Source organism: Hippoglossus stenolepis, chromosome 11, assembly GCF_022539355.2.
Source record: "Hippoglossus stenolepis isolate QCI-W04-F060 chromosome 11, HSTE1.2, whole genome shotgun sequence".
NCBI classification, from domain to species: Eukaryota; Metazoa; Chordata; class Actinopteri; order Pleuronectiformes; family Pleuronectidae; genus Hippoglossus; species Hippoglossus stenolepis.
In genome coordinates this window covers 2738393-2759676 of record NC_061493.1, presented here as the reverse complement: position 1 = coordinate 2759676, position 21284 = coordinate 2738393, and the positions used below count along the sequence as shown (strand labels likewise).

Genomic DNA, 21284 nt, shown 5'->3' with positions numbered 1-21284 from the left:
GGCCTCCTGTACAAGAACTGCTGAAATAACCAGAGTTGTTGGCAGTGATTCAGGAATCACGCTGATAGAGTCTGACATTAATCAAAACAGTTTAGTTTAGGAGCCTCCATTACAAAGCTAAGATCTGCCTCATAATCAGTAATAAATGTCAACCTCACACTGGAGGCAGATCACTTAAATCTCAATATAACCATTGTTTGAGAGGCAGGGGAAAGACTGCGCTGGTCAGTTACATAGGAGTGAACAGTCAGATACTCCAGTTTGTATCTCTACATGTTGCACCTGGGCCCACTGAACCATATGCTCTCCATATGGAGAGGACTGCAGTGCTGAACTGTAAAGAAAGGAGATTCAGGTTCTCCACATGATTACACAGGTTCACACTGTTCCATACAGTATAGACCTGATTAGATAACAGTCACATGCTAGTAACGCACATATAAATGTCCTGTCGTAATATCAATGTTTGGCAGTTTGTACATTTACTGATCTAAATAAATTCAGTGCGTCATTAAGAGGAGTATAGTTATTTATAAAACACTCAGGTACACACCAAGTTCAAGTCCACTTTAAATCATGTCATTTTAAAACTGCATGAAAAAAAGTTTTGTTACCAAAAACTGAAACATCATATAGATGAAACTTCAGCTTTCCTGCAGCAATGGAAGTAAAAAAAAAGAATGCAAACACTGACTACAGGTGAGGTAAGTCATCAAGCCTTACCTACTCTCCATCGCTACAAAGTACAGTGTTGGATAAAACTAGATTTATTATTATTATTATATAATGTTATGTACATTATTATTATGACAATACTGGATGTAGTTCTGTATGTGGAGGTTGTTGTGTTTGTTTCTATCAGAGTGGTGAGAAAAAAAAAGGGAAACACAGTATAATCAGACTGGTTGGTCAGGTCCTACGGCAACATAATGACCCAAAACAGAGGCAGACGGAGGCTCCACATGATGAAGAGCAGCACAGTCTACAGACTTAAAGGAGAATTAATGGGTTTTGTTCTCAGTTTGTCCTTTTTCTCTAATGTGTTCTATGTTTTGTTTTTTTGTGAAGGTCTCCATCGCCCAAAGTCTGTGGTAAAGAGAGCTCCTCGCTGGAAACCGTTGACCAATCACAATAAAGTGGGCTAGCTGGCCAATCAGACCAGACTGGCCTTTACCGCTTTATCTGGCCTTAAAAAGACAGGACCCCAAATCAAGCTATTTTAGACAGGCGTTGAAAAGAGGAGCGGCAGCAATGGACAGTACGAGGAAGGTGATGTGTTTTCTGAACATGAGAACACGTTGAGCTAAAGAGAGCTGCAGCACATTGATGTGAACGGCACACAGAATATATTATGTGACACACGTCATCTTGTGTGTGTGTCAGTGTTTTGTGCGCTGCAGGAACTGCGCACAGGAAAAACGTGTCCATGTGCCATAGGCTAACATTTGCCACATCAACCAGAACACAGACATATTTAACCCTAACCCTCCACCAACAACAGTATCTGACCCTGTATGTCCATGTGGTGCTCAGCCAAACCTGGAAAAGAGCAGTAAAACTGCAATCAAGCAGCAGAGTTAGAGATAATTGTGTTTGGGCTGATCACTACAAGTATCCAACTCCTTAACAGAAACATCCCCTGCAGCAGCTGATGTAAGACACTGAACCTTGGTTATTTTAACCAAGGTAAATTAATACTTTGTGAGCAGAGGAAAATACAAAATGACAGCTTTCTTGTGCAAACTAAGTGCTGCAGGCAGGTTGCTCACGTCACCATTACCTGGTTTGGTCCGTATCCATAAATATCGTCAATGCTCTCTATTAAAGTATGTTTTTTATAATCTGTGACTTTGATTATTTATTTTGTATAATTACAAAAAAAAATTATAATAAAAATAAATTGTACTGTCTATAAAATCAATCACTTTGACCTGGAATCAGCCTTTGACATCAGCAAAATAGAAATTTAATGACATGATATAATAGATAGTGATTAAAGTGGTGTTATAAATGTGTGTGTATCCAAGGCCAGATATATCAGAGCTCCATTTTTGTCCAAAAATATGAGGAAATCTATTAATAACACATCACTGAGAGACACTGAGTGACATGTTCCTTCATCACCATCAAGACACACATTAGTTCATTTTGACTCAGTCCCACAGACACCGTTCTGCTGCCCCAAATACTCACCCGAGCAACCGAATTTGGATTAATCCTCTGCTGGAAATAGTTCACAACATGTTTTCTATTTCCTCCCTATTGAGTAATTATTGTCAGGAACTGCCGTGTCCATTCTTCAGGTGAGGAAATTACAAAGTCAATTTCAAAAATAAGACCACAGTTTCCTGTCTTTGTGAGCCAGAATTTAAGATCTCCAGTATGAACTAATCGCACAGACGAGAAATGTATTAAAGAAAGTCTACAATAGATCATCCATCAGGAAATGATGCAGCCACAAACCAGTATTAAACAAGTAATTATATCACATTACTATTATGCATATGATCATGTTGTGTAAACAGTCGAGTGCCTCTTAAATAATTGACATGTATTTCCGTCATAATAGGGCAACTCCATGGTTCACACTCCAACATAGCAGGTACTAGTTATATATTCTCTTTCTCAGACACTGATGTGTTTTGTCTGTGACCTCTTCCACTCTGTTTCTGAACCATCCAGGCGCCTACACACACGAGTGGTGCAGTCCGAGTGGTGTCTGCGTGTGGTAGTATGTGGGAGATGCAGACTCTCTGGCACGGCAAATAAAATTGTATTTAATACTCCAACTATGAATGATAATCTATTAATGGGAACATTGGTGTTAACACACCACACTATAGCAGGAGAACAATAATTCAGGTTGGGAATTTGACTTCTTTCCAGCCACCCTTGTCACGCAAACCACCAGACTTCTAATTTTTTAGGGTAACCATATTTGTTGATGATGCCAGACTAGCAAAGAAGTAGGCGGCGCAGTAACTCATTATTGTCAAGTGTACCTCACTATTACCATTGACGACTCCGTGTTAGCCCCCACCCAGACTGCTAGGAACCTGGGTGTGACACTCGACAGTCAACTCTCCCTTACTGCCAACATTACTGCAACAACACATTCCTGTAGATACATGCTGCACAACATCAGGAGAATACATCCCCTTCTCACTCAGGAGGCAGCGCAGGTTCTGGTCCAGGCGCTGGTCATCTCATGCCTAGACTACTGCAACTCCCTCCTGGCAGGTCTACCTGCTAGTGCCACCCGACCTCTGCAGCTCATCCAGAATGCAGCAGCTCGACTGGTCTTCAACCTACCTAAGTTCACTCACACTCCTCCGCTCCTCCGCTCCCTTCACTGGTTACCAGTGGCTGCCCGCATCCTTTTCAAAACACTAGTACTTGAGTACTGTGCTGTTAACAGATCGGTCCAGTCTACATTCAGGACATGGTCAAACCTTGCACCCCAGCCTGTCCACTCCGCTCTGCATCTGCCAATCGGCTTGCTGCTCCCTCACTGCGAGCTAACCACTCAACAAAATCACGACTGCTTGCGTCTAATAAACCACGGTATTATATATTATTGCTGTTCTGGATTTGTACCCTCATGGTTGTATGCATTTATGTAAGTCGCTTTGGATAAAAGCGTCAGCTAAATGAAAGGTAAAAGTGCCATCAGAATCTACTTCTTTATTGCCACAACCAAAACAGTGAAGATATATTATAAGTTCTTTTATTTTGAAATTGTACATCAGATTGTCATGATATATATGATAATCTGAGGTGGTGAACTGTCATTGTGAAGTGAAATTACTCTGTGGAAAGAGGTAATCTGTTATTTTGTTGCTTGAATTTAAGTTCTTCACTATCAAGTTTGACAAATTATTCACACAGTGGTAATGAGAAATCATAAGTTTAAATTTTCTCTGAAATAGTTTCACATGCAGTCATAATTGTTTATCATATATTTTTTATCATTTATCAACACTTCTATCAGTTGAAATCATTTTGTGTATTTTAATTAATTTGTTACCTTATTGATTCATCCATGCATTCAAGGACGGAACAAATTTAAACTTAGAGGAAGGTCGCATTTATTTTGAAAACATACTTGTAACTTAATGCTTAGAAACAATGCGACCTGTGAAATGAGTGGAGGCCGGTTTGACTGCAGTCCAGTGGGGCTGTACAGTGTCACTTAACTGAGCTGGTCCCTTCCTGGTGTCACTTATTTTGCAGTATTTTTCTGCATCTGAGGCAAAAGCTTTTCTTTTCTTATTTCTCTCCCTCTGTTCTCCGCCTTTCCTTTTCTTCTGACCCGACCTTCCATTTCGCCAGCGACTTGTTATAATACTATCAGAGGTGTGTACACGGCTGCTTTAGCGATTTCAGATAGCGGAGATGAGATATCACTGGGCTGCTATGTGTGCCGCAGAGAGACGTCACGTCCAGCATCATTACATCGGTTGCAAGATAAGTGGATTTGAAAGGTCCAGCAACTCATTCCTGCTTGCTGTATTATTGCTGGTCATGTTACCAGTTCAAGGCCCAAAGGATTTTTAGGCCACTGGGAAATGTCCCGGTGCTCCCTATGTGTTGTCTGCCACTGGTCCCTACTATTTTGTAAAGCGAATGATTACAAAAACTGACATAAAACACGATCAAAAAATCTGAAAATGAGGTAACATTGTTGTTATTATAATTATTTAAAATGTTCTATTAATATCATGATGTTATCATTAATTCTTTTAATCACGATAATCACAGTAAAACCTGATATTGTGACAGATTAGCTCCACGTAAAAGTATAATGCTACTGCACTAAAAGGATCATCCTAGGCACTGGTGGCGAGTCAACAGAGGAGGGCATGTTGTGCCCCACTGGGCACAAAGGTGAATTCAGAATTAACAAGCTTAATACTTTATTATAAAATATTAGAATTTTGTATATGTATTAGTTTTAACCTTTTAAGCATGAAACACACACTAATTCAACACTGGTATCCCATGTTCTATTTTTGTGTCCAGTAAAGACCAGAATAAAAAGAAAGCAAGAGTGAGACACGGGGAGTGACAAGAAAGAGAGGGAGTTCAGACTGCAAGGATCCCCCTACACACACACACACACACACACACACACACACACACACACACACGCCCATTTAGCCCTTTTGTCAGCCTGAATGTTTTGCTTTCATGTTGAGATTCTCTCCACTTGAGGATGTCCAAGGTTAGCCATCCTTTTCTCTCCTGATAATTCACGTGCTCACACAAGCATGAAGGCGCAGAGCAAGCACCTCCATTCCAAGGCCACTGGAGAGCTGCACAGAAAGGAAATGACTCTATAGCATCAGCATAATGCTGATAAGAGCAAGAAAGAATGGATGTTTGCTGCATCCCATGACAACAATTTTCCTGGTTTGTTTTTGTTTTGTTCATACAAACACTGAGGATACGCACCTGCTAGCAGCTGCTATCTTTTGGCATCACCTTATTAAATAAGCGGAGCGAAAATGAGAAATGACAAAGAAACACGATGAACGCCAAGATAATGTAGACGGAAAGGAAGAGGAGGGGGAAGAAAGGGACTGTAGGAATTATATTAGAAGGCATGGAGGCAAGGTATTGTGTCTTTTCTTATTTTTCTTATTCTTCTACTTTTTTGAAAATGCATGATATAATATAATATTATAATAAATAAAATAATAAAGTGGCAGGTCATAACTTACAACTAATCTACAGGAAATCAGGAGAAATATACGAATAGAATATAATCATTTTATTTTCATTGCACAGTGTACGAAACTTAGCAGCAATCCTTAAGGTGCATGGTATAAATAGAAAAAAATATATAGTGCAATATAGTCTATGTAAAAGAAAAATTAAGCAGAGATCAGTTCAGTTCAGTTAAAGCAAACCTATGTGAATTGATTTGAACTTTAACTTGATTTATTTAATTTGATTTCCAAACATATCATTTAAAGGTTTATAACAGTTCTGAACCCTTGTTTTTTTGTACCATCTCTGGGCTCTTGGTATGGGACAAGGTAGATATGAGCGACAGCTGCTGGGCTCTGATGAGAAACTTGGCTGCCAGTGCTCCCAGTTTGGGACCACAGACTTTGGTTTTCTGTATACTTGGTGTGATGGCACCTTTTCAAACGTATGAAAAGGTTTTTTGTTTTCTCAACACCTTTGTATGTGCAGGTGTCCTGTATATATTGCAAAGGATATCGCTTTGCTGTTTATCCAGCTTTGAAAATTCAAAGCTCTCTTCATCACGCAGCTTTTATGTTTCCAACAATGAGCGGTGTGGGCCTATTATTGGAGCCTAATGTACTGGAAACTCCATCAAAAGTCCATATATACCACTTATCCTCTCGAAGGTTGTGGGAGCATTTCAATAAGGTATACAAGCACATTCCAAATGATGTCAGCATGGCAAGATGACAGCACTTACCTCTGCTCTTTCCATTAAATGCATATAACATCTACCCGCCATTTTGGATGGCCAGTATCCCAGACTATCCCACTATCACTGGAAAGCACAGGATGTTCTTTTTACAACACAGCAAGGATCAACAGAATACTTAAAAGAGTAAAATGAGATGCATGTGAAAAAAGAACAGAGAACACAAGTCAATGGGTTGAGTCTCTGGAGGATATGGGATTTTACTCCTCCTTTACTGATATCAGTGGGATAAACGATAGGAACAATGTGTTGCTGTTCAATTTAGCACCTCTAAAACTATGGCAGCCAACATGACCTATAAATTGAATCACCTTTCAAAACAGTCTCAACACAAGATGAATATTACAAACTTGATGTGTGTAGGATTTAGTGCAGGGCTGTTGTATTAGACATGCCTAATAACCTAGTAACACGAAACACAGGGTTTGTGATGTGCTTGTTTCACTCATTCAGCATCAGTGGTACTAATTGTTAATATGTAGCTTGTAAAAAATGGAAATATTTACATACAAAAAGAAACGAGAAGTTCGGCCACCCTTCCTACTAAACGAGTTTCTCCAGGCCACTCTTCCACTCTTCTTCATTCCCTGTCTCTTCGATTTCATTCCTTCTCCTCTCACAGCTTCCCGGCCTCATTTGAGTTTATACTTTTTTTTTCTCCGTGTCTTCCTCTTCCTCTCTCTTCCTTCCTCTCTTGCCTCCCCTCTTCTCCAACTGATGTCAACTAAATTCCAACAAACATGTTGTGCTTGGCTCCCACCTGCCTGCACCGCTAAGTTCATCCGTCAGCTGACTGAGATGCCGTTGCAACCTGTTTAACAAGCCTTTAGCATTCAGCTGCCAGCCTCAGAGACACGCTGGCTGAGTGTGTGGCCAGAGCCTCAAATTCATTTCCTGTCTCTCTTTGTATAGCATATAAAGGGGGAATCACGTTGATCGAGCAGGGTAGGTGGGAGTCCTGAGGGGGGTTTTAATGTTTCCATGGGCAGCAAAATAAAGTTTAATATAAAAATCCACCCGTCCTCTCACAAAATGTTGCTGCTAGGGAGATGAGTATGCCATCTTTTATAATTAGCTCACCACAGATTCCCTCTGTTTATAGGAATTACATCCTAATGCCCAGATGGTTGCTGTATTCCACAAAGATGACTCAAAATTATTGTTTTCCTACATTTTAACCAGCAGGAAGCTGCTATTCCCCAAAGACGTTAAAAAAGTAATAAAATATTATTTTCATGTCTGTAGATTAAAAAAAGAAAGAAATATGAGTTCAATTTTATTTCAATATTATGTCTGTTTCAGCTGGTTCATAGTAAGGTTCAAGTTCGTATACTGAGCTCCTGGACTGGTCTGTGTGACAGATGGATGATTTGGATGGATGTGCCACTGCATGTCATTGACTTTGTGTTCTCTCTCTCTCTCTCTCTCTCTCTCTCTCTCTCTCTCTCTCTCTCTCTCTCTCCACTCCAGAGCTGCAGGATCCAGACACTACCACTCAACTGTTATTAGTATTAGCCGATGATTTATTGCCAGTATTATTATTATTGATAATGCAATTAATAACAATATTACATCTATAAGTATCCCTATTAATATTATCATCATCACCACAACCACTCTGACAGTGCTTAGTTACAGTTACACAACTGTTCTCCACCCCCTCCCCCTCTCTTCCGCTTTCACACCAACTCTCGTCTCTCCATCTTTTCTCCTCTTTCAACCCCACCATGAGTCTGCTGTAAGAAGTTTCCTCTGGTTTTTTCTCATCCCAGTTGCCAAGTATTTGCTCAACTGTTTTACTAAGATTTTTTACTAAGATTGTCGACTGAGCTGAATCACCTTTGGTTAAATGCAAACGTCGGCATTTACTCATCAACACAAAAGGCAGTACAGTCTGATTGGAATTAAGGTCATTTGTTCTTTAGGTATTTGATTGTTAATTTGGGCCAAGAGAAAGATTGAATAGTCACATTAGTTCCTTTGGTGAGCTCAGAACTCGGATTTTATTGACAACATGATTGCATATGAAGTCAATAGACACCCTCAGAGTGGATTAATGGATCCACTTTATACATGTACAGAAAGGGAAGTGGAGAGAGCACAGAGACATGAAAGTGAGTTCTGAGATCAGTCGGAGGCTGAGATGAACACAAACAAGAAACTCCCACATACACAGTTGGTGCAGATATATCCAGCTAAATTGCAGCTGCTATTTGCTCCATTTGTAGGTGACTGTCTGGGTTGAATAAATACAGTAGAACAGTGAGCAAATTTGTCAAAGATGTGAGGTGAGTCAACATGTTTAAGTGAATACACCAGGGAGAGATTTCATAAAACGGAGCACTTGTGTGTTTAACATTCAGTGGTCTCTTGAATACAAATGTTTCACTCTCACTTCACTGAGAATACACAGTGCCTCTACATTAAATGGGCATTTAAATAAGGCCTGATGAATCCAGTATTCACAAACACAAAAAGTGCTCTATTCAAAAGTTTTGATATATATTCAATTTTAACTGGGAGAATGGAGGCTGTTCACCTGTAAAAATGACTATATAGGCCGTCTGAGCAAGCAGCCTAGGTTTCATTGTTGGGTGGGAGGAGGTTGGGGGGGTAAATCATAAGAAATAGGAAATCACTGTTGATTTCTGAACCAAGAGTTATCATCCCAAACTATATCTTGAGGACAAAGGTCTGGTACAACGGTTACCATGGGTGTGTTTTTTCAGAAGGCGCACCATGGGTCACATTAGAGGGCAGAGGCAAATCATTGAAATGGTTGTTTAGGTTGGAGGACTTGTTGGCACAGTGCCACACATTGCAATTACCTAGAGAGTTGTAGTTGGGACTACAAAATAAGTCAATCCAGCTGTTTGGTGATTCAGCATTTCTTTGACTTCATAAACAGTCTTTGACTGAGTACAGAGACTGGATACAGGGAGAACAATCTTCTACTGATGAAGGTCTGCCAACTGCGTCATTTGTTATTTTAAATCAGTGAAATCAATACTGCCAGATAAGAAGTAGAGTTTTACTCCTAGGACAAGGAGGGACAACAGCTTCATTACTGTGGGAGCGCAGTGAATCCATGTATTTCAACAACAGAGTCAATTACCTCTAATTTTCACTCTCATATAGAGTGAAATGGTCGCACTGTAGAAAGTGGCTTTCATTAAAGAGAGCCACGCTACGACATCAACAGGCTGAGGTGGACAAAGTAGTCTCATAAGAAGAGATCAATACAGAGTGCATGAGCACATTCATTGATATTGACAACTGAGTAGGACTTTGGCAATTACACCTTGTTGTGTAAACCTTCAATGTGCACAGGCCATTAAAGAGACAGGACCAGAAGAATCCCCTGGGGCCTAGAGGCTGGTTGCAGTGGCCTAATGCCAGAAGATGAGAGATGGAACTATATGTCTGACACACCTGAATCGTTGTGTGGGGTAAGATGTTGATTGGGGTTGAACAATTGACATTTAAGATGACCCTTGCTCCAGACTGATAGATCTATGTCAGTGAATAAAAGGGAAGTGAGACAGTGTAGCAAAGAGGAAGTGATGGAGTAGATGGATATGTAAAACCAGGACAAGAGAATACAAAGGAACAGGGAACAGATATGATTGAACCTTTGCCAGAGCTTCATTTTAATAAGGACATATCAACAGAGCATGTATAAGAACGTTATATTGAGGCTGCAACAAAGCAGGACTTAGAAGATTAGACCATGTGAGAAGTGTGCGTCTTCAACATGCGTAGGCCAGTGAAGATGGGAGATAGGAAGAATCTTCCCGTCACAGTTCATTTATTTATTCATTCGTTCTCCGGCTGCCCTGCCAAGAATCTCTCTTGTCATTTCAGACTGTCACCCCCCCGCACTGCAGTGAACCAAGCCTTTCCCTCCTCCCAGCCACCTGACTCCTTGCCGCCCACCTTTTAACCTGTTTCTTGTTCCACATTTACTTCTTAGTGAATACCGTTTCACAGCTACACTCAGCCAGATGGTTTAATGTGCCACCACAGCCATAGTTTACCAGCCTCATTTACCTGTTCCTGTTCGCCTGTTTTCTGTTTTGACCTCCTGCTTGTTCCCAGACTTTTGTCTGTTCCTTGTTTGTTTTTTTGGGTTCTACTTGGCTGTTACCACTGCCAGCTCCCCTACTCTGCCTCCTGTGTATCCTTTGCCTGCTTTTTCCTGCCAAGCTTAAATAAAGGTGAACTATTTAGAAACATTGTATTCATGGCCTGATTCAAGTGTTTGATTCCCTCCAATTCTGAGCAGTACCACCCCCCAAAATAATCAAAACATTGTCAACATGGGGTAGGCGATTTAGTTCCAGTAGGAAATAATAGCACATCTGTCATTGCTCTAAATATATTGCAATAAAAGAGGAGAAAACACAAATACCTGTAAATCAAACATAGGGACAAAAGGCTCACTGTAAGCCAGGTGAATGGGGTTTCAATGGGTATTAACATACAGTAAGAATAAGCTTTTATGCTTTTATTTAACTTGGCGATAAAGGCAAATGGCCACTGTTGGCCAGAAGAATAGACATTTAACCTGCAATAGGGCTGAGGCTATTCGATGCCAGAGGAATGTGGGTTTTGCTTGGTATAAAAGCTAAGGGCCATTAGAGGTTGGGGGAATGGATTTTAAACTCTGATAATTTCCAAAGAAATGTATAAAGCCAAAGGGATGGGGTTTAGTCTGCTGGGGAGGTGTTTGGGGCAATCAATCAATCAATCAATCAAATTTTATGTTTTTATTTGTTAAATTATATTTGTCTCATAGGGCTCATAGGACAACAAGGTGTGACATCCTCTGCCCTTAACCCTCAACAAGAGTAAGGACTACAGTGAAGTAACAGTGGAAACAAATGGGTTGGATGAATCAACCCCCAGCAGCAGTATCCAGCACTCACTGGATGGGTGTCATGACTGCAGAGACAGACAGGCATCACAGTCAGGCCAAAGGCAAAGGTCCACTGCAACCCACCTACCCTGAATGAGTGGGATGAGTACTTCTGAGTGGAGAGATCACATTTAAGGGGCACTTGCCTGAGTTAATAATTAAATATGCACACAGACACAGGATGATGTTCAGGTGTTAAGACGGAGGGGCAGCTGCTTTTCAGAGCCTTTTTAATTTCAATTTGGAATGTGGACAGAGATTAGAGTCAGTGCAAGTGATAGTGCTGGAGCACGGCCTATTGAGCGGAGAGCATCTTGTGAAGCATGCAAAGGTTAATAGGCCATCCACTGTGTGAAACAAGGGGTAAGAGCTTAGCTATGCCTCACAAATTTACAGAACTTGAAAACAGACAAGAGAAACTGGGATCACGGCATCCGGCACTGAACTGAATTCCAGCTGCCACCACTGTGAATATATGGGAGCTTTAATTTTCTTCCAGCTTTGCAACAGCATATGAAAGCAAAACACAGACGAGATGAGAATGGGATGAGCAGCATGCTGACTGAGACCAAGTGTGAGGCAAACATCCTCCAGGCAAAGTCATATGAATTTAGGATAGAAGGAGCCAGATTCTTTCTCGTATGATATTTTGCCGACTCTAGGAGATTAACTATAGGAGTGTGGTTTAGGACAGGATTATGTCTGAAAACGGGAACTTTTGGAGCTAGGCTGGCATATCTGCTATAACATTCATGTGACCTGGAATGTGCTAAGCAGTGATAAGTTGTGGGTAATAGATAGCCATGTATGTCTTAGGATCAGGATCAAATCAAGGTAGGAGGTGTGACCTTAGTTTACCATCTGCAAACCAGATATTACACCCTGAAACACATGGCTCACACTGTATCCCAATGAATTTGAAAGTCACAGGAATGGACAATATCCAGACAGAACAGTGATACAACCAGGATCATAAATCTTTGCATCTAGTCAGACAGTGTTGGGCATTGAAGTGGCAAACTTGAGCAGACAGGAGATGAAGAAGCGCCCTTGGGAAATTACAAAGTTTAAATGACCGAGCAAGGACAAAAGCTGCCTTTTGTGATGTTTACACTCCAGAGATGTGCATGATGCGCTGCAACTTCTCTAAAGGGAGAATAGCTCTCATCACGACACTGACACGAGTTATTCCGAGAGACTCCACGCTAGTTGAGGGACCAGCAGTTTGTTTCATTTGTCAGGGGAATGACCCTATGTCTACATGTAGATTTACCTTTGCAGCATGCAAGGTGCAGCCGGGGGTTTTCAGCTCTTATAAAATATCAATCTCTTAATTGATGATAGAATAGACTTCAGATAAATGGATGACCTGCTCTATCTAGCCACAACCATCCTCAAATTTGATCAATCACATATTTTGGAATTGTTACAGACAAATCGAACCTAGCTAATCATTAAATTTAGAATACATTTATAATAATTCTAAAATAATGTGTATTTATGTAATGGGGTTAATCCTTAATAAAAGCTTTAGCTAAAACAGGATAATTTTAGCAGTGTTACTTTCCCAGTTATGTTTATATGTCATTGTAGATATAAGATCACAGCTCTAATTTACCTGACAGAACGGCGATGCCTATAGGACGGAAGTTTATTTAGTGACACCGTAGTAGCTCTCTCCCTCTTTCTCTCTCTCCACTGCCGGTCCTGTGAGGAAGTGCAGTGTGGACGCCAAATGTTTGTTGCGGTAAGTTTTATTAACTGAAAGTCACTTTAAAGTAAATGGAGATAACGCAGAAAACATTGCGTAAACATGAAGCGCATTTCTGTTCACAGAGTACAGCTGTGTGTGTTTGTGTGTGTGAGACGGTATCAGCGTCAAACTAGTGGTAACGATAATTGTAAGTGACGCACCGGACATGTATCCAGAGTCTACACTATTATATGTCTGTGACATTAAGTGTAATTCTCTTTTCCTGTTTTAATACTTGTCGTCAAGACAATAAGGACGGCGTGGGTCTCTGTTTTATCGGAATGAATTGAAGGTATTGCATAATGATGTGTTTTATGTTTGATAATGTTTTGAAACATTTTGATAACCTTGCTTAATAATTGTGTGACCTAATACGACATGTCTGTTTCATAGGGCTGCCTTCAGGCAGGATATTCACGGTCACTGTTTTTTCCCACATCAAGATTTCATTGAGATTATTTGGCCTTGTTTATAATTAGTTTTCTTTCTGATTAATTTGTTTGATTTCTGGTTTCTTTGTTTTATTTTGTTCTTGGTTCTATGGGCAACGTGCAATATGGTTGATAGGTACTGTGCAATCCTGGTGTAGTGGCTTGAATATTGGTGAGTTATTGGCTCCGTAAACTAGAGGCCCTCTTCTGTTACTTCATGGTATAATATCGCCTGCAGTGATAATCCACTGGTGCAATCCAACCAGTGTTAGGATTCTTAAAGTGTGCTGTGCTCGTTTTACGCATTGGTTATTTAGCTTTGTTAAATTGGGTCTTGAGCCTTTAAATTCTCTTTTTTTCATTTGTTATTTATATCACGTACAGGCCAGTACTCCATACTTTGCACATGATCCTGTGCTGTTTGATCAGTATTTTTTAATTATGTGTCAGAATTGAATAAATTGTCTATTTCTGGAATCGTCAGCCTCCCGTCCCGTTTATTCTGGATATATGTGGTGAACCCGATTGGCATTCAACTGTCACCCCAAACTTTTGACCACTACATTTATAACATTGAAAAAACAATACCCAATGCTATTCAATATACACAAATATGAAGGGTATATATGATCCATTTGGACATGTGTTGTGTCTCCAGTGGTAAAAAGTAACAGCCATTTCTATCTATGTTAGAAGAGACCCAAAAGCAGTGGTCGCTCGCTTTCAACTGGTTGATCTCGACAGTTTTCACTGTCAATCCCCGCTCTGGACTTGCTGGCTGCGGTTGCGCCACAGATCCGCTGTGTGTCAGTTTGTCTGTTGTTCACACTGGCAGCGTGTGCACTACTGGCGGCGGAGCTGCTGGTTTATCTACTGCATTTTCCTTGCGATAACACTTAAAGTCCCGTTAAAACAGATGAATGGATTCAGAAATTGAAACACTGAGTGCTTTTACTTTGAAACTGGTTTCGGGAAGTGTGGAAGTGTGGAAATACGTTTGTGACATAGACAGTTAAACATTGTGTTTCACAGCAGAATAAACTGAGAAAATGATCTTTCACCTGAGTTGTAATGTTTATCTGATGAATTTATGTAACAAACATAAATGGTTGCAACACTTACTGTATGTGTTTCAAAATAAATCCATTCATTTGTGTAAAATAAAGGGGGTTTTATGGTGAACAATTTGCATACTGTATAAATACAAGTGTATTTATTTGAGTACACGCTACTACTACTTTTATACATATATTCAAGTCAAAGCCTTTGTAAAAACATTGTGCTGCAGTAGCAGAACTCTGCAGAACATATTGTTAAACTGTAAAGCTAAATATTGTGCATTGAATATATAAGTAGCATGACTGCCTTTCTTTGTGTATATTTATGCTTGTACATTGAGCCTTTAAAAAAATTGCAAAAAAAGAAATATGACCCTCCTAAGGTTTTTTTTTGGAAGATGTCAGGGTGGTAGATCTCGGCTTACGTTTAGTATTAAAAAAGTGATCTTGGGCGAAAGGTTTGTGACCACTGCCCTAAAGGCAGCCTTACTTCTCCATTCAAATGTGGGCCAGCCTGGACACTACAAGATTGCAAAGTGGTATTACAGACACTATAGGCTAGTTAGGATACTTACTTCAGTAGAAGTTAGCATGCTATTGAGCTTGCCATGTCCCTACAACTTGAGCAGAAGCAAGGGAATTATAGAAATGGCAGCAAAACAAGAGTAAACATTGGTGTTGCTCCCACCACGGGAGACAGATGGTGATGCTGAAGCAGCAAAAAAACCTACTTAGAACCTTTAACTGTAATGTGCCCATTGAAAGACTGTAGAGATGTGCAGTCATTTCTTAGTTGCCTGTGTTCAGCAACTATCTGAAGTCCGCTGTCTAGACATTAAAGTTCTGTGTTGACGTTTCATTAATCCAGCCACCTGCCTTAATCTGCTGCCAGTCTGAGCACCCTGCACCATGTTAAACAGTCTCTTAGCATTCAGCAGGAACACACACACACACACACACACACACACACCCTGAGAAATACATACAAGAAGAGCAAAAATAAGGTTTAGAAAAAGATGAAAGGCAGATAGAAATGAAACAGCGACTAATATCTGCAGTGTAGAGGCATATAGGGCTGACTGTATTCAAACAGAAAAAGATAACTCACAATAAATTGAAAAGCCAGTGGCAAACACCCCTCTTCACAAATGTGCCTGTGCATGCGAGGAAGGTTATCAGGCTTCCTGAATGCCTCTGTGTGTGTGCTCTTGTGGCTGACCTTGCCTAGTGGGAGTCTCTGTAGACCACCTAGATGAGGGCATTAACTGTGTCAGACTTTGCACTGGACTGCGAGTGGATCCTCTCACTAAATCACACATTTTCTTTTTAGGTGGCTCGACTTCTTCAAAAACAGAGCAAATCACATAATCCCTCCGGGTGGTATGCCATCCTCTGCTGGCAAGGAGACAGGACAGCAGACGAGAATAATGGGAGGAGGGCGAGGGGAGAGCAGAAAGAGATTGAAGAAATGGCATGTTAGAAAACAAGGTAGAGAAGGGAGCATATGCTTGTGGTGGGGACGGCAGCGGTTGCTGTGCCCATTCAGTCCGCAGTTTTTATTAGCCAACCTCCCACCAGGAGAAATTGCAGTTTAACGCAGTTAATGATGCCGATGAACCTTGGATTCCTGAGTGCATTGTATTGTCTCGGGCTGTATTTTTTCTTATTTCTGCGGATGACTCATGAAAGATAGATGAGACATTTCCAGCAGAGCTGAAGCGCCGAATTCAGAAAACGCTTCAGGTATCTAAAACAAACCAGAATACAAAGCTTCAGTCTTTATAGTCCTCATTAAGTGATTTGCTCTCAAAGAGGCTTGATAGATCCAGGTATATCAACAGCATTGACACTGGTGCTGCCAGTGACCAGTTTGCTACCTCTGTCACATCACTACTGATAACAAATGTTTGTTACTGTGATATTAATATTACTACAATTAGACTACAGTTGAAAAATAGATACTTGAAAGCAAACATCCTTGCATAAATATTGTTTTTTTTTTGTGATCATACATATGCATGGTCGATTCCTCACATTTTCCTGGGAGCCATTTTGTGACCTGCTCAATTCAGTGGAGTGCTGTCATCGACTGTATTTGAAGATGGACATTGCGACAGTCCCCGAAAGCGGAGCCAAATAATCTGGACCTCCACCTGTTGGCTGGCTGCAGTATAGGTCCTAAACCCCACATGCTCCATGTTAGCGAATGGAACATGGGCCAAACTGAAATGTCATAGTACACAGACAATTATGTTTCCCCCCCAGATGGTTACTGTTTATTTAGGAGTTCTTATCACATTGATGTATGTTTGTTGGGTTCATAAATCCATTGTTAATTCATTATATAATGCTTTAAAAATCTGTATAAGACATAAAGACATAAATATAAGGATCTGATATCCTCCTCTGGAGATGGGTTCACGTGTGGATCACAGCGGATATTTAAGCCTAAAACACGGTGTAAATGACCTTGTTTTAAGTCAAATTTGAATGCTGTCGCTTACGGACACTTGGATGCCACCACAGGAGCAGTATGCAGGCAATTCATGTTTTTTTCCGTTGTTTATTTTACGTTTGAAGACGTTTTCACCAGTAACTTTGATTGTATTGGATTTGGCGGTAAACACTGTTTACCTCTGTAACTTCAAAGGTGTTTTGTGGATTCAAACACTTCACCCGCCCCCCATCGGCATAGTGGTGAGTAGATAATGAGTGAATATTTCGGTGAACTATCCCTTTAAGGTTTAGTTAACATGATCAAGCTGGGGTGAAGGATACACTCATTCTAAAAGCTCAAGACAGAGCCTATGTATCATTTGTTAACCAGTGTTTCCTCTGGTTTTATGACCTGAGATCTGTAGGAGCTGAGTGGTTTGTGGTAAGTGCTGACTCCTTTGGACTTGTAGATTCAGCCTAGATGTTCTGACAGTGCATCCACATAATGCAGTCCCACTGGGGCCCTCATCGAGTCTGTCCTTGACTTGGGAAGAACTGTGAAGGTTTGCAGGAACAGTGTGTGCATAAAAGTGCTGATACCAACACAAGAACAGAGCACAGCCTACAGTGCACAGAGCAAAGACTGCTGCTAAAAAACCTGCGTTGTGTTCTGGGTCTGTGCGACACCCAGATCAGGAACTAATTGACAAAATGAACAATAGAATGTGGGCGCCCTGTCATGTAGCTACAAATCAACATACACACACACACACACGGTTTGTGTGGGACGATCAATACGAAAACTGAGAAAAATACGAGTGTTCTGAAAATGCTGACAGCGGAGACGTGGATTAGTCTGCAGAGCTGCTTTGAGAAGTTTCTCTATATATTTTATACTTTTTCTTCCCCCATAAAAAATGCTTAAACTTTAGCAGTCAGGAAAAGTGCAGTGAATCCACCCTGACTACATCTGCCATCTAGCATCAATGAGAGAGAAACAAACTTTTCAGAGCCACCCTAATATCGACAGGGGGTAAGTATTTCATACTCCAAAGGCTTGGGGCTGAGTTTCACTTAATGACACATTCAGGGAAATTGATATGAATGTAAATCTTTCCTTTATGCCTCTCTGCAACTATACTGTAGCTGCCAAAATATTTCCCCATCAGTTTGTACAATCAGGATGCTATTTATTATATCCTCTAACACAATGCAAGAAATACATTTATACAAATGGCAGTTCCATTATTATCCTTATACAGACTTCTTAAGTTTACCAAATTCGAATAGCATCACTTTAGACAGGAGTACATATCACAATATCTGCTATAGTAGCTATGTGAAAAACTACATTTGTAATAGCCAGTGTGGGCGGCCATCTGCCTTTGATATAAGATTGATTCATATATATTATCAGTTTGATTTACTTTTCTGCATTTATTATGAAAAATAAATGGACAGAAAGAAGTTATTACAAACTAAGTTGCACTTCTTCGGATAGTGTTTTAGAGATAGGAGCACATGCCATTGTTAGACTACCAAAGTGAATGGGAATATATGGCAACCACATCAAGGAAAGCCTTTGTTCTGGGTGCAGAGTGTGTTATTTGAGAAGGAATGTATCACTATATCTATCATATTCTGTTCCGCCAGAGGCAGTAAACAGACATGCAGTATTTTCTATTGTACTCAATAGGGAACACAATAAGTGATACTTAACATAAATGAAATGGTGCCACACTAAAATAGCTAGATCCACATAAAGTCTATCTCATTGTGAAGCTGTCACACATGAGCGAACCCACACACACACACACACACACACACACACACACACACACACACACACACGTAGATATGGTGCCTGCAACATTTTCTGGCTCCAGTTAATTCCAGTCACATTGAATGGAATATGCTTTGAAAAGCACACTGAGGACACTTCAATATTCTCTGTACACCGTCTCTACAAGGCCTGTTCCCTTGTGTCTTTTATGGACATAGTATCATGCCTGGGAAAGCTTTTGTTTGGGAAAGACAGAGCTAGACAGAAAGCTTATTTCATGTCTGCTCTGCATGTTACCCGCAACAGTCACTTGATTTACAATGCACATAGTTCCCTGAAGCTTTGTTGCAAATAATTTTAATAAGTACAATTTTAAAGCTATGACTAGTACGAGTAGAAAAACTGTTTCATTTTAAATTAAAAGATGCACAAGCTTTCTTTCACCTGACACATCCCATTGTACGAGAATTAAGCTCAGTTGTGTGACTTCCGAGGCTGTACAGTGTTTGAATAGATGTGAGGTGAGTGGAAGTTCGGATGTGAACAAATATAGGCTGGTTGCTGAGTTAAATGGATTGAGGAGGTGACATGGCCTGTAGCCTCTTATAAGAGCATAAGAACATTCAGTATTGTGATTATTTCCATAGCAGTAATTAAATCAGTACAACAACATCTGTGTCACAGTCAAGAATATATTTCTATTCAAACTGTAATTAGCTTTTATATCTTCATTAGCCTACGAATAAAGGAATGGCTACAAAGCTGTTCATGTAAAGAATGTGTTTTTTATTCATCGTCGCTTATCATCGATCCGGGAAGAAGACATAGTGGAGTCTGCATGGATTCAATTAGAGCTGTGCAAATGAACAAATATATTGTCGGTAAAACTGGTAAATGTCTGCAACATTTTGAGTCAGCATTAACTAAGGAACAAGGGAAGTCACAGAGTGAAAATATAGTCCTGCACTGTCTCTGATTAATTGCATCAATTTTGAATGGATGAATTTTTGTCCCAATTTCTATTGGTTTTCAGGATTTCCCACCAGTCATTTTAGGCATACATCTGTCACTGACATGTCCAAGCTCCAGGATCCTAACTTGAGCCACTCTTGTCATGGGTATACTTTGTAGACAGCATTAACTTCCAGACATTGTCATTAAGTTTAATGTAATAATTGTTTTCTAGCATGGGGATGTGACTGAAAAAAACCTTGGTGATCAATGCAACCAAAGGTTAGCAACAATACTTCAACCATTTAAACCATTCATCACTAAAAGAGGGAAATTACATTAAAACCTCAAGTACAGATGATTAGCGGTATGCAGGAACTTGGATACCATCTTGAGAGTAAGTGGACCAAAAGGTGTTTTAGCAAAGTAAGGCAGGGAAATACATGTACATGTAAGTGCTTTGGATGGGTGGAGAGAGCCAAAGTGATGCCCACATTTGGATTAGCTTCTGTTTCTTTAGCGCTCCATTCTTGGGTCACTTCCATTAATGTTTTTTTTATATGTAAACTTGTTTGTTTCAGTGTTTCCACTGATGCTGACTTTTTTTCTAACACATGTGCAAACATCTGTGAATAAGAGTAATTATAAAACTGGATGCACTGCATGTTTACTGCTGAATCCCTGAATAACAACATCACATATGCAAGTCAAAGTAGCAGCTGTGCAAAAGTGTCACTAAAGGAACACAGAATTCCAGCACTTTTGAACATACAGAAATCTGACATTGACAGTAAAGCGATGAGAGAAAATAAGGTGTGACAGGGAAACTGAAAGAGATCCAATAAAAAGGTGCCGCATGGGACAGAAGCCATTGACATTGTGGTTCATGCAGCACCATGACCCCGCTGCCACTGAACCTTTGATGGCATAAATTCATAGAGACAATACACTCTCAGATGTAGTCAAACCGAAACTTGCAACACTGGGAAAATCCCAGATATTACATGGGACATGGGGGCTATTAAGCAGCTCAATGGACCTCTGCACTGTGATGTGCGATGATTGAGGCCAAGTTTATTCTCACAGATGGTTGCTTTCATCTGTGAGAATAAACATAATGCATTTACGTACAATTTAAAAATTTACAGTCACATTAAGTCATAAAATCAGTCATGTTCTTTCCTGAGGAATAATTGTTACGAGTAAACAAAAATTCAGCGGGGATTCCTGAACATGTGTGAGCTATACAAAGAAAGTAACCTGCAATGCACCTGCTCTTTTACCATGCAAAGAAAGAAAAAACCCTGAGCAGGTGGAGGCTGTCTACTGATAGGCCACCTGTGCTACTCGCCAACAGATTTGGCGCCAGTGCTAAAAGCAGTTCACTGGAACTTTTTCCCAAACATTTAATGGACTCGGACAACAAAGTCAAAATCACAGTTCTTTCCCGGCTTTCGGGCAACAGTAGCTTGTTAATAGCACCGCTTG

General features: G+C 40.3%; 1 protein-coding gene across 1 annotated transcript in view; it reads right to left on the bottom strand.

Annotated features, from left to right (window-relative positions):
• Positions 1 to 21284, bottom strand: part of LOC118117164 (cadherin-18) — a 147978-nt gene that overhangs the window by 56630 nt on the left and 70064 nt on the right. The gene's annotated exons all lie outside the window — the stretch shown is intronic.